Source organism: Nerophis ophidion, linkage group LG23 (assembly GCF_033978795.1).
Source record: "Nerophis ophidion isolate RoL-2023_Sa linkage group LG23, RoL_Noph_v1.0, whole genome shotgun sequence".
Classification (NCBI taxonomy): Eukaryota; Metazoa; Chordata; class Actinopteri; order Syngnathiformes; family Syngnathidae; genus Nerophis; species Nerophis ophidion.
Genome location: NC_084633.1, coordinates 32,376,468 through 32,391,948, shown reverse-complemented (window position 1 = coordinate 32,391,948; position 15,481 = coordinate 32,376,468). Strand labels below are relative to the sequence as shown.

At 39.2% G+C, this 15,481-nt stretch overlaps 1 long non-coding RNA gene across 1 annotated transcript in view; it reads left to right on the top strand.

Annotated features, from left to right (window-relative positions):
* The window catches only part of LOC133541088 (uncharacterized), a 131,231-nt gene that overhangs the window by 2,313 nt on the left and 113,437 nt on the right, over positions 1 to 15,481 (top strand). The window lies entirely within an intron of this gene.

The following is a 15,481-nucleotide window of genomic DNA, read 5'->3' as shown; positions in this document are numbered from 1 at the left end:
CAAAATTGTATTACTAAATAACTTTTCTTTAATATGGAGGAGTGGTGATTCATGCTTTAATGTCTTCATTAGATTTGTCGCTTTTTTGTAAAAGAATATCAAGAGTGGTCTGATTCCTGGCTAAGTATAACGTCAAAGATGGTATATTGGTTACGTCGATCCCACTTGCTGTGTCTTCTTATTCTCTGGTGGACCTAGTAGCGGCAAATCTACGTGTGGCATTGAAAACACTGCATAATGTGTACGTGTATTTTTACCTTTTAAGAAGCACGTGAATCAAATACTAAAGAGTATAACTGACTTAACTATTGTTGACAGAGACTGTTTCACTGTCAGAATGCATCCCTCGTTAGTGAAGTGAATTATATTTATACAGCGCTTTTCTCAAGTGACTCAAAGCGCTTTACATTGTGAAACCCAATATCTAAGTTACATTTTTTTAAACCAGTGTGGGTGGCCCTGGGAGCAGGTGGGTAAAGTGTCTTGCCCAAGGACACAACGGCAGTGACTAGAATGGTGGAAGCAGGGATCGAACCTGCAACCCTGAAGTTGCTGGCACAGCCGCTTCAGCAACCGAGCTATATATAGTGCTTTTTGGGCGGCGTGGCTCAGATGGTAGAGCGGCGGTGCCAACAACTTAAGGGTTCCAGGTTCGATTCCGGCTTCCGCCATCCTAGTCACTGGCGTTGTGTCCTCCCACTCTCACCCATACTGGTTTAAATGTAGCTTACATGCAGATCATGGGTTTCCCTATGTAAAGCGCTATGAGTCTCTAGAGAAAAAGCGCTTTATAAATTCTTCACTTTTTTTGGTTATAAAAATGTGATTTTGGACAAAGCCCGCCTATATGTCCAAAATGTGTTTTAAAATGTTAAAGAACTGGGCTAAAAGATGAGTACTTCTATCATATTCATCCAGCTATAAGGGAGCATCAGGTCAGAAAAGCCTCAAGTAAGATATTTTTGAACGCATCTTTTCAACACGGGTCCTCACAACTGTCATCTCACCACTGTCTCTAAGACTCAGTCTGAGATGAGGCAACCAGATGTTGTTGAGTTGCTGTTTTTTAAAGAAAATGGTCCTGTCTTTAGAAATACCTGCACAATTGATGGCTTTACAGACTTTATGATTGTTATTGTCGCTGAATAATAAAAGCCTCGTTTTAGCAGCTGCACGGGTGACCCGCTTGTCCTTTCAAGACAATTGTGTTCAGGTGAGCTGTAATTAAACACAAACCGGCCATTAGAACTCAGCAGATGAGCTGAAGGGAGACACGCAGCTATGTGATGATCCACCAGCAGCAGACACGTTGCACAGTGTGACGCTGGCCAACAAGTCTGTAATTCACTCCTCCTCCTACTGCTCTCTCTCTTTCTCTCTCTTTCTCTCACACTGCAGATACCTCCACATTATCCATGTGTCTTTTTTTTTCTTTTAACTGGGAGGAGGATGGAATGCAATCTGCTTTTCTGGTGGAAGGCAGGCAGAAAAGAACAAGAAAAAGAGAAAAAAGCGCCACCTCATCATTCCCTCATTCAACCTTTGAGTGAGAGCGTCACAAAGCGACACAATTTTTCACACACACACACACACACACACACACACTTTCATCCTTCTAATGAAATAACGTATCTTGCTACGCAGTTGACTAAAAATAGCTTCAATTAGGTCAACTTTGTGAAGTGCCAATGTATAAATAATACACAGTAACAGTAACTGCAATATTTTTTGGTCAAGTAAAGTGTCCAGCACAATGACTTCATATTTGATTGATACAATTTTTAAAAGATTCATTTAAACTACCTTGGAAAAAATACATCTGTTTTATGTCTTTGCCTCCTATAATTAAACTTTAACGTGAAATATTATAATAGCAATCATTGAAATTCTCCAGAAATGTGACATTTCGTACGTGTTTTTGTTGCTCCATATGCCAGCTATATTTTAAGTTTATTTTATTTAAAAAAAATATGTCAATGTCACACTTAAATCGTGTCACTCAGTCCTGTTACCCTAAAAAGAGTCCAAAGTGCAATCCAGGGCCCATTTGTGGCCTGCAGTTGATTTCTTCAAAACCCGCGGGAGATTCTAAAAAAACTATTACTGGAAAAAAAAACATACGAAGTGTAATAAAAGAGAAAACGGGTAGAATGTAACGAAAAAAAGGTTAAATATTGACACTAATCACGCAAAGTTGACATGTACAGAAAGGTTTTTTCATTGAAAATGAAAAATATCAAAATGGCCCCCGCATCCTTTTGATTTTTCAACGTGCGGCCATCAGTGGAAAAAGTTTGGACACCCATGCACTCGCACATTCCCAAATCTGAAAATATGGATCACTCCACATGTCACATGGTCCGACCCCACAGGAAGTTGCATCATTCAGATCCTCTGCAGGCCATAGCAAGGTCCAGAATTAGTTTGCTTGCTTCTTTTCCTTTTTGAAACATCAGCACGGTCGTGTTTCTAAATAATTTTTGGATATGATTTATTAAAAAAAAAAGTGAAATTCCATCCATCCCATCCATTTTCTATCGCTTGTCCCTTTCGGGGACGCGGGGGATGCTAAATAATACATTTGTAACTCACGTTTAATGTGTTTACTTGCTATTAGCATATATGCCTTGTTTTATGTATGTATAAGTATGTATGTGTATGGATGTATGTATGTACAATACATACATCCATACATACATAGATAGATATATAACTATGTAAGTATGGATGTATGTATGTGTATATATCCATGTATGTATGTATGTATGTATATGTGCCTATATTTCATATTTTTTTGGTAATACAATATCAATAAATTGAATTGAAAACATTTTTGTGATATATTTTTTCAACCTTATCCGTTCCTTACTTCCCCCCATTTAATCTATTGCTATCAAATCTGGCTCCTTAACAAAATGAGCACAATAATAAATATGGATTAATGGGAGGATTAAATAAGTGCTGCTTATTTCTATTTCTTTTCAGGCATGTTGGAATGGCGCAAGTTTACTACCCAAGTGATGTTCCTAATGCAAATTGTCAATCATGCAATAAACCATGAATGTTACCATTTGATAAATATTCATAAAATGGATTTTTGTCTGTGTTCAGACTTAGAGAAAGTTATTTAGTTTTGTAACATAGTCATAAGGGACTTTGATTGACAGTTGTTGTTTTTGTCATCCAAAAGCAGTGCGATTGAAAGTGCTGTTAACACAGTGCATGCGTGTCTAGTAAATACGGTCTTCTGTTATCATGCGGTTGTCATTCGATTATTTTTCAACATTTACCTGGAAAACGGATGATGGAAAAAGTCATGGAACTGTTTGGAATTCCAGCAGGAAAAAGGGATTGAAAGGACATTAGCTATTCCCAAAGGTTGTGGACGCAGACAGTGAAAATATTTGGCAAAACGTATATGGAGATAAAATATGTAAAAAAAAAACAACAAAACGGGTTCATTGTCAACTGTTTGTCATGGGTATAACGTATTTAATTTTTTTAAGATATTTGCTGGGGCGACATTTAATCAATGATTAAAAACAAAAAGTGGCCCCAAAAATGAAAAACTTAAAATCTTCAAATTTGTGTATTAAGATCTTTGGTCCACTGTGTCCAGTCCTGGCCAGGTCATTTTTATAGATTTCTGCTCGATGGATTATTCATAAAAAGCCAGTAGCTCAGTCCGTAAGGATTTATCTCTTGGACTCGAAGGTCAAAAATATAGAAAGAGAGAATGCAACTTTGCACGTAATATAATGCAAATGTAAACCGGATTAACTAGCTCATCAATAAATAAATGAAAAGGATTTAAATGGTTTGTTATTGTCCTTGTGCATGTTGGTAGTCTTCTAATTCCTGTCCAGCTGCAACTGTTGGCCAATAAAAGTGGCTTGCAGGTGTCCTTTGCAATTACCAAGGAAGGAAATGATGGAAAGGGAGACTTTGGCAGGGAAGAACTGGACCAAACTGATTGAGTTGTGCACATACAGATGGAAGAAAAACTTGTCTGCTGTTGAAGACGCACATACTGTAGGCGTCCCTTTTAGTGTTACTGCGACGGAAACTAGGGAAGCTGAAGATGTAGTCCATCCATCCCATCCATTTTCTACCGCTTATTCCCTTTTGGGGTCGCGGGGGGCGCTGGCGCCTATCTCAGCTACAATCGGGCGGAAGGCAGGGTACACCCTGGACAAGTCGCCACCTCATCGCAGGGCCAACACAGACAGACAGACAACATTCACACTCACATTCACACACTAGGGCCAATTTAGTGTTGCCAATCAACCTATCCCCAGGTGCATGTTTTTGGAAGTGGGAGGAAGCCGGAGTACCCGGAGGGAACCCACGCAGTCACGGGGAGAACAGGCAAACTCCACACAGAAAGATCCCGAGCCTGGATTTGAACCCAGGACTGCAGGACCTTCGTATTGTGAGGCAGACGCACTAACCCTTCTGCCACCGTGAAGATGTAGTGTCGTGGCAAAATAGATTCCGCTGTGAACCGTAATCTTGCTGTTGGAAGGTTGCAGCTTCGATTGTCTGCATCCTCGTCCGTCCTTGACCAAAGCAAGTTGGACCATTGTGTGACTGAGCTTCCATAGACTAAGCTTCCAGCTTCCATTGTACCATAGTTGGTGCTTTGCGAATGCACCAACCATATGCATTTTAATATGTCATGTGCAATGTGACAATTAAGTTGAAGTCAACTAGAATAACAATGTATAATCCATACCTGTCATTGGAACCCTTCATAGTCATCAACAACCCTTCAATGAGTTGTGTCAGGAAAGTTATATTTCAAACTGCAAGTTTTCACTTTGGAAATAATCCGCCTGGAGTCTTGCGCACTTTCCCAGCCTTCTCTGCCACACCTTCACAATCTCCTGGTAGGATTCTTCCAAGATCCACCAAAGCTCTGTCGTCGTGAGGTTGTCAGCGTCCTAAAAACGGGTCCCTTAGATTTTAGGAAGAGGACAAACTACACACACGGAGCTAGATTTGGTGAAAGGGAGGTTGTTTCAGCATGGCAATGTTTTTCCGGGCCAGGAACAGTTTGATGCTCATGGTGTTAACGCGTCTTTATAGCGAAGCTGCAGAACTCTCGCCTCTTCTCTGGCACTAAACACAGCAAACGTCCCAAGATCTCTATGTTGATTGATTGATTGAAACTTTTATTAGTAGATTGCACAGTACAGTACATATTCCGTACAATTGACCACTAAATGGTAACACCCAAATAAGTTTTTCAACTTGTTTAAGTCGGGGTCCACGTTAATCAATTCATGGTAAAAAGGTGTTGGATGTGCAAATTGGTTGTATGTCCCTGTGGCGAGAACCCACTGTGAACAATGGCCCTTACATCAAAGAATGCAACCTTCTTACACACCTACTGAAGTTTGTCGACCAATTTAAGTCCTGATCCATTCTGATCTTATTATTAAAAAGTGACCAACTTTCGGGGACAAAAACATTGACACTCAAAACAACAACAACAAAACCCAAAAAATTATTAACTTGTCGAATAATAAAAAAAAAAATGCTGACCAGTGGACTGCTGAAATATTCATTAAATGCAGCCCTATTTCTGAAAATGTCATCAAAATTTGCCCATAACTCTTTGAACTATGTTGTGAATTAACAGAACAAACCCCAACAAATACATAACCTCCTGGCGGATGTAATAAATCAAAGAATAAATGTCACTTCCAAACAAGATTTAAGAGGGTTCACTCTTTGCATCGGTCTAAGTAACTTGGCGCATTTGTTCTTTTGTGGACTGAGATTAAAGGAATACAGCCTCTTGTCAGTCACTCCATTTGTCTCTATGGGTGGATGCAAAGACGCTAGCATGCACACAGAGAGAAGTTACGTTTCCTGGAAATAAATCAAAATTTGCGCATAATACTTTAATCTATGTTACTAACTAATTATCTAAGTAACTGACAGACTGAGTGACCGACAAACCCTAGCAAATACATAACCTCCTAGCAGAGGTAACAACAGGAATGCAACTGCCACTTACCTTCAGAGCTTCGACTTGAGGACCAAGAATCCTTTCTTCTTTTGTCTTCTTTCATTCGCCTTTCTGCAACTACAAACTCTGTAAATCTTAAATAAATAGAAAGAAAAGATTCCTTAAGCTTGTCAATGCATGCATGTTTAAGTTACATACATGCATTCCCTAATCACGGCGCATTCTCCGTATATATTTGGTAAAATTCACAAGTAAACAAATCTCTTTGGTCATGTTGAGCAACTTGACAACTGATTATGTCAAACGTCATTTTGAGGGCTGCTTACTTAAGTGTGTTCCACTTTATAGCACTAATAGTAAGTTAAATAAACACTCCTTGAGAAAGAAGAGCAGTTTACTTGTGCACACTGCATGAGCACAATACACAATAAGACGAATAGTAAGAATATGTAGAAAACAATAATCACTAGCAAGCGGACACACCACTAACCAATTTCCACTAGAAAATGTTAGCTAAAAGTTAGGCGCAACCCTTAACAAGATGCATTGTAGAAAAACAACGGATAGAAGTTATTGATGCAGTTTTTATGATGCTCGATGCTTGTAAAGAAGTCCTAAATGTGTCTCTCCGGGATGTCAATACCCACAGAAACCCGGTGGAGGCTTCTGATTGGTTGGATGGTTGTGTACATGAGTGACATCTATAGCAATAGCCAGGTGAGGAAAGTGCAGAGACAAATGTTAACAAGCTGTGAAGTTGACTTATTTCCTGTAAATACGCTTGACACTGAGACGTCAACACAAACTCATACACACATGTTGTCAGCTCTGCTTTTAGCTATACTCTTTCAAATTGCCCTTTTCTTTCCTTTTCTCTCCTTGATCGTGAGGTTCATATATGAAGAGGATTTTTCTATACTTGGAAGTCAGATACTGGTATTTATGATATGAACTGTAACTATGACGTATTTGAAGATATGAATGGACATTCCTTGCAAAAACAAGTTATTTCTTTGAGGCTAAATTATTGTTGTTAAGCAGTGGTGTGCCGGTGTGCTGTTGGCCTTCATAACCAGAAATCATGATCATAGTTAAAGATAAAAAAATATTTTTAATTTACTTTTCCTAAATATCTAAAAGTATTTATATTCTTTTCATGTCATATTATGCTCCTTCCAGCGCTATTTTTTTTAGTTTATAGAGTTTTTATCCAATCGGAATTCAGCTAGCTTATGTTGCCATGCTCTACCAAATCTGCCGAGAACCTTCAGATTCAGCAATGCGGTCGTCTGTGCACTGTAAGGAAACAGGGAAATAGAGTTGACAGACAATTGCAATAGTCAATCAGATCACGGGTTGTTGTCAGTAAGGCCTTCTAGATGGCCTAAGGCAGATATATAGTGATGTATGAGCCAGGTAACATAAGAACTCCATTATCCAGCATGCCACAGTAGTGGAGACCATGCGCAGCAGCCCCGTTTAGGTTGTTAAATGTCGACATGCCGGTGTGGAGTAAACTTTAAGAAGTCAGCCAACAGGCCTCGTCTGCAGCTTTTATGATTAGACAAGACAACACATATTTGTAAGGCCATTTTCAAGAAGGATATTTAAAGAGAAAGTACATCTTGTGAGACGATGTCGGCCAACCCTGGAAGGTAGCTCAGCTGTCGATGAAATGTGAGTTCAGATATTTAATTTTTTTATTTTTTCACGTTTAAAGTGTTTTTAGCGATTTTAATTTTTACAGTACTACATAAGATATGTTTTAATTGCTGGTGCAGGTTTATTGATTTTTAATTGCGCCAGAAAAAAAACTGTTTTGTACAATGCGCAGTAGTGGTGTAATTGTGTTTCTGTATCGTAGTTCTCCGGGCATGGGCATGTGGGGACAACATAAGTGATGGTATTTTGAGAGGTTATCATTGAAGTCGGACATCACGGAAGGCTTAGGTGGGAAACGCACGGCCCGCCACTGTTGTTAACATGAGATGTTTAGAATATTTTTCTCATGCCAACACATCGTCATGTTCTCTTGCACAAAACACATAAATGCCAAGTTTGAGGCTTTTTGAGGAGCTGGGAGTTAAGCGTTTTTCGCCTTTTCCCCATATTATCGCGGCATTTATATTTTGTGACTGGTGAAAGGCAAATTAAAAAGTTGTCTTTTTGCTTTTAAAACCTGCAGAACTTCCAAATGGAGCGTTTGAAGTTAAATCACAACATAAGGTTCACACTCAGGGTGGGTGGTATCGATCCGACACCAAGTAAATATTTTCTGTGCCCATACTTTTTACTTCACATTTTTCAAAATCAGTGAATGACAAGAATAATATGAATAAACAAAAGAACTGAAAAATATTGTTCTCATTTTGCTAGTGTTGCTTTAATACTGGTAATATACTTTGTATCAATACTGTCAATATTTAAAACTAGAACTAGGGTGGATTGTTATATTGTCGTCATTCCATTTCCAAACTATTGAGACTCTTATTTATGGTATTGTATTCCATTCCAATCTTGTGCAGGCCTACAATTGTATTTCCTGAGGTCTTTTGACATCTCTTTGACCCTGCTTATGATGGTGGTAGAGGTTTAGGACTGTTTCTGTGACAGGTGTCCTTTGTCCACGTGAAAAGTTGAGAATAGGAGTACTTGGATGAGGACTATGTATGTGTACCGCATGGGCATAAAAAATTTAAGAACTCAACAAATATTTTCCCATTGTGTATATAGCAAGGGTTCTGCAGGTCCCTGACCTGAAAAACATTAAAAAACTCTGATCTCAAGGATAAACACCACTGAGTCTTTTTTCTTAGTTGGAATTTTGGCAATTTATTCTTTTTAGCCCTTTGCTTTGACGTTTAATGTCATTAATTTTATAACCATTTTCACCAACTGTACCAACCCTGTTTCCATATGAGTTTGGAAATTGTGTTAGATGTAAATATAAACGGAATACAATGATTTGCAAATCCGTTTCAACCCATATTCAATTTAATGCACTACAAAGACAAGATATTTGATGTTCACACTCAAAAACTGTATTTTTTTTTTTTGCAAATAATAATTAACTCAGAATTTCATGGCTGCAACACGTGCCAAAGTAGTTGGGAAAGGGCATGTTCACCACTGTGTTACATCACCTTTTCTTTTAACAACACTCAATAAACGTTTGGGATCTAAGGAAACTAATTGTTGAAGCTTTTAACGTGGAATTCTTTCCCATTCTTGTTTTATGTAGAGCTTTAGTTGTTCAATAGTCCGGGGTCTCCACTGTCGTATTTTACGGTTCATAATGCGCCACACATTTTCGATGGGAGATAGGTCTGGACTGCAGGCGGGCCAGGAAAGTACCCACACTCTTTTTTTTACAAAGCCACACTGTTGTAACACTTGTCTTGCTGAAATAAGTAGGGGCGTCCATGATAACGTTGTTTTGATGACAACATATGTTGCTCCAAAACCTGTATGGACCTTTCAGCATTAATAGTGCCTTCACAGATGTGTAAGTTACCCATGCCTTGGGCACTAATGCACCCCCATACCATCACAGATGCTGGCTTTTGAACTTTGCGCCTATAACAATCCGAATGGTTATTTTCCTCTTTGTTCTGGAGGACACCACGTCCTCTGTTTCCAAATATAATTTGAAATTTGGACTCGTCAGACCACAGAACACCTTTCCACTTTGCATCAGTCCATCTTAGATGAGCTCGGGCCCAGCCAAGCCTGCGGCGTTTCAGGATATTGTTGATAAATGGTTTTGGCTTTGCATAGTAGAGTTTTAACTTGCACTTACAGATGTAGCGACCAACTGTAGTTACTGACAGTGGTGTTATGAAGTGTTCCTGAGCCCATGTGGTGATATCCTTTACACACTGATGTCGTTTTTTGATGCAGTACCATCTGAGGGATCAAAGGTCTGTAATATCATCGCTTACGTGCAGTGATTTCTCCAGATTCTCTGAACCTTTTGATGATTTTACGGACCATAGATGGTAAAATCCCTAAATTCCTTGCAATAGCTTGTTGAGAAATGTTGTTCTAAAACTGTTTGACAATTTGCTTACAAAGTGGTGACCCTCGCCCCATCCTTGTTTGTGAATTACTTAGCATTTCATGGAAGCAGCTTATATACCCAATCATGGCACCCACCTGTTCCAATTTAGCCTTCACACCTGTGGGATGTTCCAAATAAGTGTTTGATGAGCAATCCTCAACTTTATCAGTATTTATTGCCACCTTTCTCAACTTCTTTGTCACGTGTTGCTGGCATCAAATTATAAAGTTAATGACTATTTGCAAAAAAAAAAATGTTTATCAGTTTTAACATCAAATATGTTGTCTTAGTGGCATATTCAACTGAATATGGTTTAAAAATGATTTGCAAATCCTTTTATTCCGTTTATATGTACATCCAACACAATTTCCCAACTCATATGGAAACGGGGTTTTTATAAAAACTTCCTTAAAGGGGCCCTCTTATGCTTACAACCCTCTCATCGCTATGAGACAGCCTGAGCAGGGAATGATCTGCCCACACAGCCAATCATCATCAGCACCTTCACAACGGCGCCATCATCCCCACCCCTTCTCTCTACATGAGACAGATGTGTGGCCGAAACCTGAAACCTTGCGCTTCATTCAAGCAAACTGTAACAAGGCGCCACTCCACATTCTCAGAACGGCAATGACGTTGCAACGATGGGAACAGTAATTAATTATATTACTCGTTACTGAAAAAAATAACGCCTTTAGTAACGCCGTTATACTCTAACGCTGTCCTCACCAACACCGGCTCCAATTACAGTTAGTTATTTACCAATTACCAATTCCTTTTCAGGTGCCAAAAATACATCAACAGAAATTGTTAGTAAAATTTCCGTCATCTGGATGCTATGATCTTTTAGCTGGGGAAAGGGGTGTTATCTATGCTAAGTGGGATCTGCCATCACACTGTTGGGTTGGGATTAAAATTTGCTAAAGATAACCTTTTTTGAAAATAAATACATACCCACATTATATGGGACACGTGGTAAAAAATAGATGGATGGATGGATTATATCAGTGGTTCTCAACCTTTTTTCAGTGATGTACCCCCTGTGAACATGTTTTTAATTCAAGTACCCCCTAATCAGAGCAAAGCATTTTTGGTTGAAAAACAGAGATAAAGAAGTAAAATACAGCACTATGTCATCAGTTTCTGATTTATTAAATTGTGTAACAGTGCAAAATGTTGCTCATTTGTAGTGGTCTTTCTTGAACTATTTGGAAAAAAAGATATCAAAATAACTAAAAACTTGTTGAAAAATCAAAAAGTGATTCATTTATAATTCAAGATTTCTACACATAGAAGTAATCATCAACTTAAAGTGCCCTCTTTGGGGATTGTAATAGAGATCCATCTGGATTCATGAACTTATTTCTAAACATTTCTTCACAAAAAAAGAAAACTTTAACATCAATATTTATGGAACATGTCCACAAAAAATCTAGCTGTCAACACTGAATATTGCATTATTGCATTTCTGTTCGCAGTTTATAAATTTACATTCATATTTTGTTGAAGTATTATTCAATTAATACAGAATTTTTGAGTTGTTGCTATTTTTTGAATATTTAAAAAAAATCTCACGTACCCCTTTGCATACCTTCAAGTACCCCCAGGGGTACACGTACCCCCGTTTGAGAACCATTGGATTATATGTTATGGTAGCAAGTTGTACTATTTGTCGTAGTCACTGGATCGACTAAACCAGGGGTGATGAGTCGTTTGGTTTGGCCCGACCAAGGTTAGCTTCCCAAGTAATAAATATTCATGCTGACCTCTTTGCTGGGTTTAGTCTACAGCCCATTGCCAGATTTTTATTGGAGGCAGCTTTTTGCGCACCTCTGGTCTAAAGTTTCACACTTAGGCAAGACAGAACCACACGGACCCTTTTGGAAGCACTTGAGAAATAAAAAACAATACTACTGGCTGTCCAGAGTCGGGACCCAGGATGGACCGCTTGCCTGTGTATCGGCTTGGAACATCTCTGCGCTGCTGATCCGCCTCCGCATGGGATGGTTTTCTGCTGGCTCCGCTGGGGACGGGACTCTCGCGGCTGTGTTGGATCCACTATGGATTGAACTTTCACAGTATCATGTTAGACCCGCTCGACATCCATTGCTTTCGTCCTCTCCAAGGTTCTCAGGAAGAATAGTCTCCACTGCGGTGTAGACTAATGGGGATCCTTAATAAACTAATAAACTAGTCATCATTGTCACCGACGTCCCACTGGGTGTGAGTTTTCCTTGCCCTTATGTGGGCCTACCGAGGATGTCGTAGTGGTTTGTGCAGCCCTTTGAGACACTAGTGATTTAGGGCTATATAAGTAAACATTGATTGATTGATTGATAAAAGAAGCCCAGGCTACAAACCCTGTTTTAGGTTAGAACGCAAGGTTTAAAAATATATACATATTTTGACTCAAAGGACGCGTTCCTTTTTAATAACGTCTCTGACCTTTATTCTTCCAATTGAACTTGACTTCTTGTGGAACGTTCGCACTTCAGTTCACATAACTACAGTAAGTGATGGACACCTATCAGTCCAGGTGTTCTGCAGTTTGTTTTCTGAAGCCCATCTGTCAAGAAGGTCGAAGGAATTAGATTTAAGCTTCTGAAAACCTTCATTTTGGGTTTAACCCAGCTGTTTCCGCCCTGAAGCAAGACTCTCCTGTTGACCAAGTCTTTAAAAAAACAGATTGTGAAGGCGGCAGGAGATGCAGAAGTTGAGAACAGACATAAACAGTAAATGATACTCTAGTAGGGCTGGGAGATATGGCTGAAAACTGTATCGCGATATACCGTATTTCTTTGAATTGCCGCAGGGCATAAAGTATGCGCCTACCTTGAATTACTGCCAGGTCAAACTCGCTTCCCAAAATAATTAGCGCATGCTTAGTATTACTGCCTAGTCAAACTCGTGACGCCACGAGTGACACTTCCCCTGTCATCATTTTCAAAATGGAGGAGGCTGATTTCAATACCGGTCATTTGAAATAGCATAAAGGGAAGAAGATTAAGAGCTATTCAGTAGGATTTAAGGTCCAACCATACATGTCACTCAAATTTTTACTGCATACCTTTGGTAAGTGCCGGAGTGAGAAGAGGTTATAAAATCATTAGCGCATGCTTACTTTTACCGCCTGCCTTTGGTAAGCGCAGGAGTGAGAAGAGGTTTTAAATTAATTAGCGCCCCGGCAGCAATTCAAGGAAATACGGTAAGCGTGTTATATTGTTTTTTATGACCTATCGAAAATAAGGACCAAGAAAAAATATATTACATTTTAACTTTTATTTAAAATGTAACCTTCTTCTGATTAAAATTCTCTCAACTATGAAGATAAAAAGGAATAAAAATGTCAACACAACTATGGTAATGACATTCTAACATCACATTAAACACTGAACAATTAAAATTAAGGTACAAATATAAGGAATATGTAAGAAATTCTGTATAATAAAATGTAAACCTAAAGAAACATAAGAAGAACTATTTTTGTTTTAACTGATTCGAGCCAGGAATACACGGACGACTCTGCTGTAGGGTCCACATTGGTCTAACGGCGGTCCATTTAAAAAGAAGACAAAAAACTGCCATACTGTCAATCAGACTGTTTTATCAACAATTTATTCCCTCTCTTCAGCAATCATTTTTAGTTTCTCTTCTCACTCATGTAAAGAAATACCCGCCAGTCAACACAACTAAACTTAATAGTTGATATTGTTAGATGATTGGCTCTTAAGGTGAAATCCACTGATCAGTGATCACTGCCTAAAGTGAGTGCTTTTGTTCACGTAACGATCCTTGCTTCGTAACGTCCGGTTTCTTCTGACATAAAAGAGAAAAATATATATCCGTTTTTTTTTAACACATTTTTTTTATTGGTATTAAGTATGTGTCCATCGCGATATATATTGATTTAGTTTTATCACCCAGCCCTATTTACTAGTATGTTTGATATCTTCTGTCTGTAAAACAGTAACAACACCAGCTCAAGAGCTATCCTTACAGTTTCTAGATAATTGTACAAAGAGTCAATGAGTTACTTTGTGGGCAATCGGATGTTGACTGTGTTTTCTTGTTTTTAGCTAATACGTCATTGACATAAATGTCAGTCCCCTGCAGCTGTATAAAAAGAAAATAGATATACTGTACATTATTTCGATGACTTCAAATTGGTACTCCAGTTTTTTTTTAGTAATCTGGGCTTCACGGTGGCAGAGGGGTTAGTGAGTCTGCCTCACAATACGAAGTTCCTGCAGTCCTGGGTTCAAATCCAGGCTTGGGATCTTTCTGTGTGGAGTTTGCATGTTCTCCCCGTGAATGCGTGGGTTCCCTCCGGGTACTCCGGCTTCCTCCCACTTCCAAAGACATGCACCTGGGGATAGGTTGATTGGCAACACTAAATTGGCCCTAGTGTGTGAATGTGAGTGTGAATGTTGTCTGTCTATCTGTGTTGGCCCTGTGATGAGGTGGCGACTTGTCCAGGGTGTACCCTGCCTTCCGCCCGATTGTAGCTGAGATAGGCGCCAGCGCCCCCCGCGACCCCAAAAAGGGAATAAGCGGTAGAAAATGGATGGATGGATGGATGTTCCGAAAGGTCCGTTGGATTCCTTTAACAATTTAAGCGGTCATGCAAATCCAATGCTCCAGCATAAAGAAAGGAGACAGAGTTGTTCATCATTTAGTGTGTGTTCCATGAATAAATAAACCTCACACACATCATAAAGTTGATTAAGGGAATCCGTCTATAGCAGAGGTAGGGAACCTATGGCTCTCGAGCCAGATGTGGTTCTATTGATGACTGCATCTGGCTCTCAGATAAATCTTAGCTGACATTGCTTAACACGACAAGTAATGAATAATTCCTGCTGGTTATCACAGAGTTAAAAATAAAACATTCTGATGCATTTTAATCCATCCTTCCGTTTTCTACCCCACCTGTTCGAGAAGTCGCATTAATGGCAAGAAGCATTTTACTTATTATTGAACGAGACAAGCGGTGGGAAATGGATGGATGGATGGATAGCTTCAGAATAACGATGTTATTCTGAGACGTATTATACTCTAAAAATGTTGGTCTTACTTAAAAATGCACGCATTTAGTTGTATTCAGTGTTAACATGTTTTATATGGCTCTCACGGAAATACATTTTAAAATATTTGGCTTTCATGGCTCTCTCGGCCAAAAGGTTCCCGACCCCTGGTCTATAGGGTCCCAATGCTTAAAGGACCACAATCCACTCGTCACACTTTGAGGACTTGATTCCATGGAATTACATGTAGGCAAACAGACTAGTTTGTTACACACAATTTTTGACCATACATTAACAGGGTAACAATTCTTGCGATCATTTTCGTTGAAAACCAAATCACACCGAAAAAACAAGGTACCAATGCATAGGCCCCGATCTACATTTCTACCAGTGGGTGCTCGGACGCGCTGTAAATCTGAC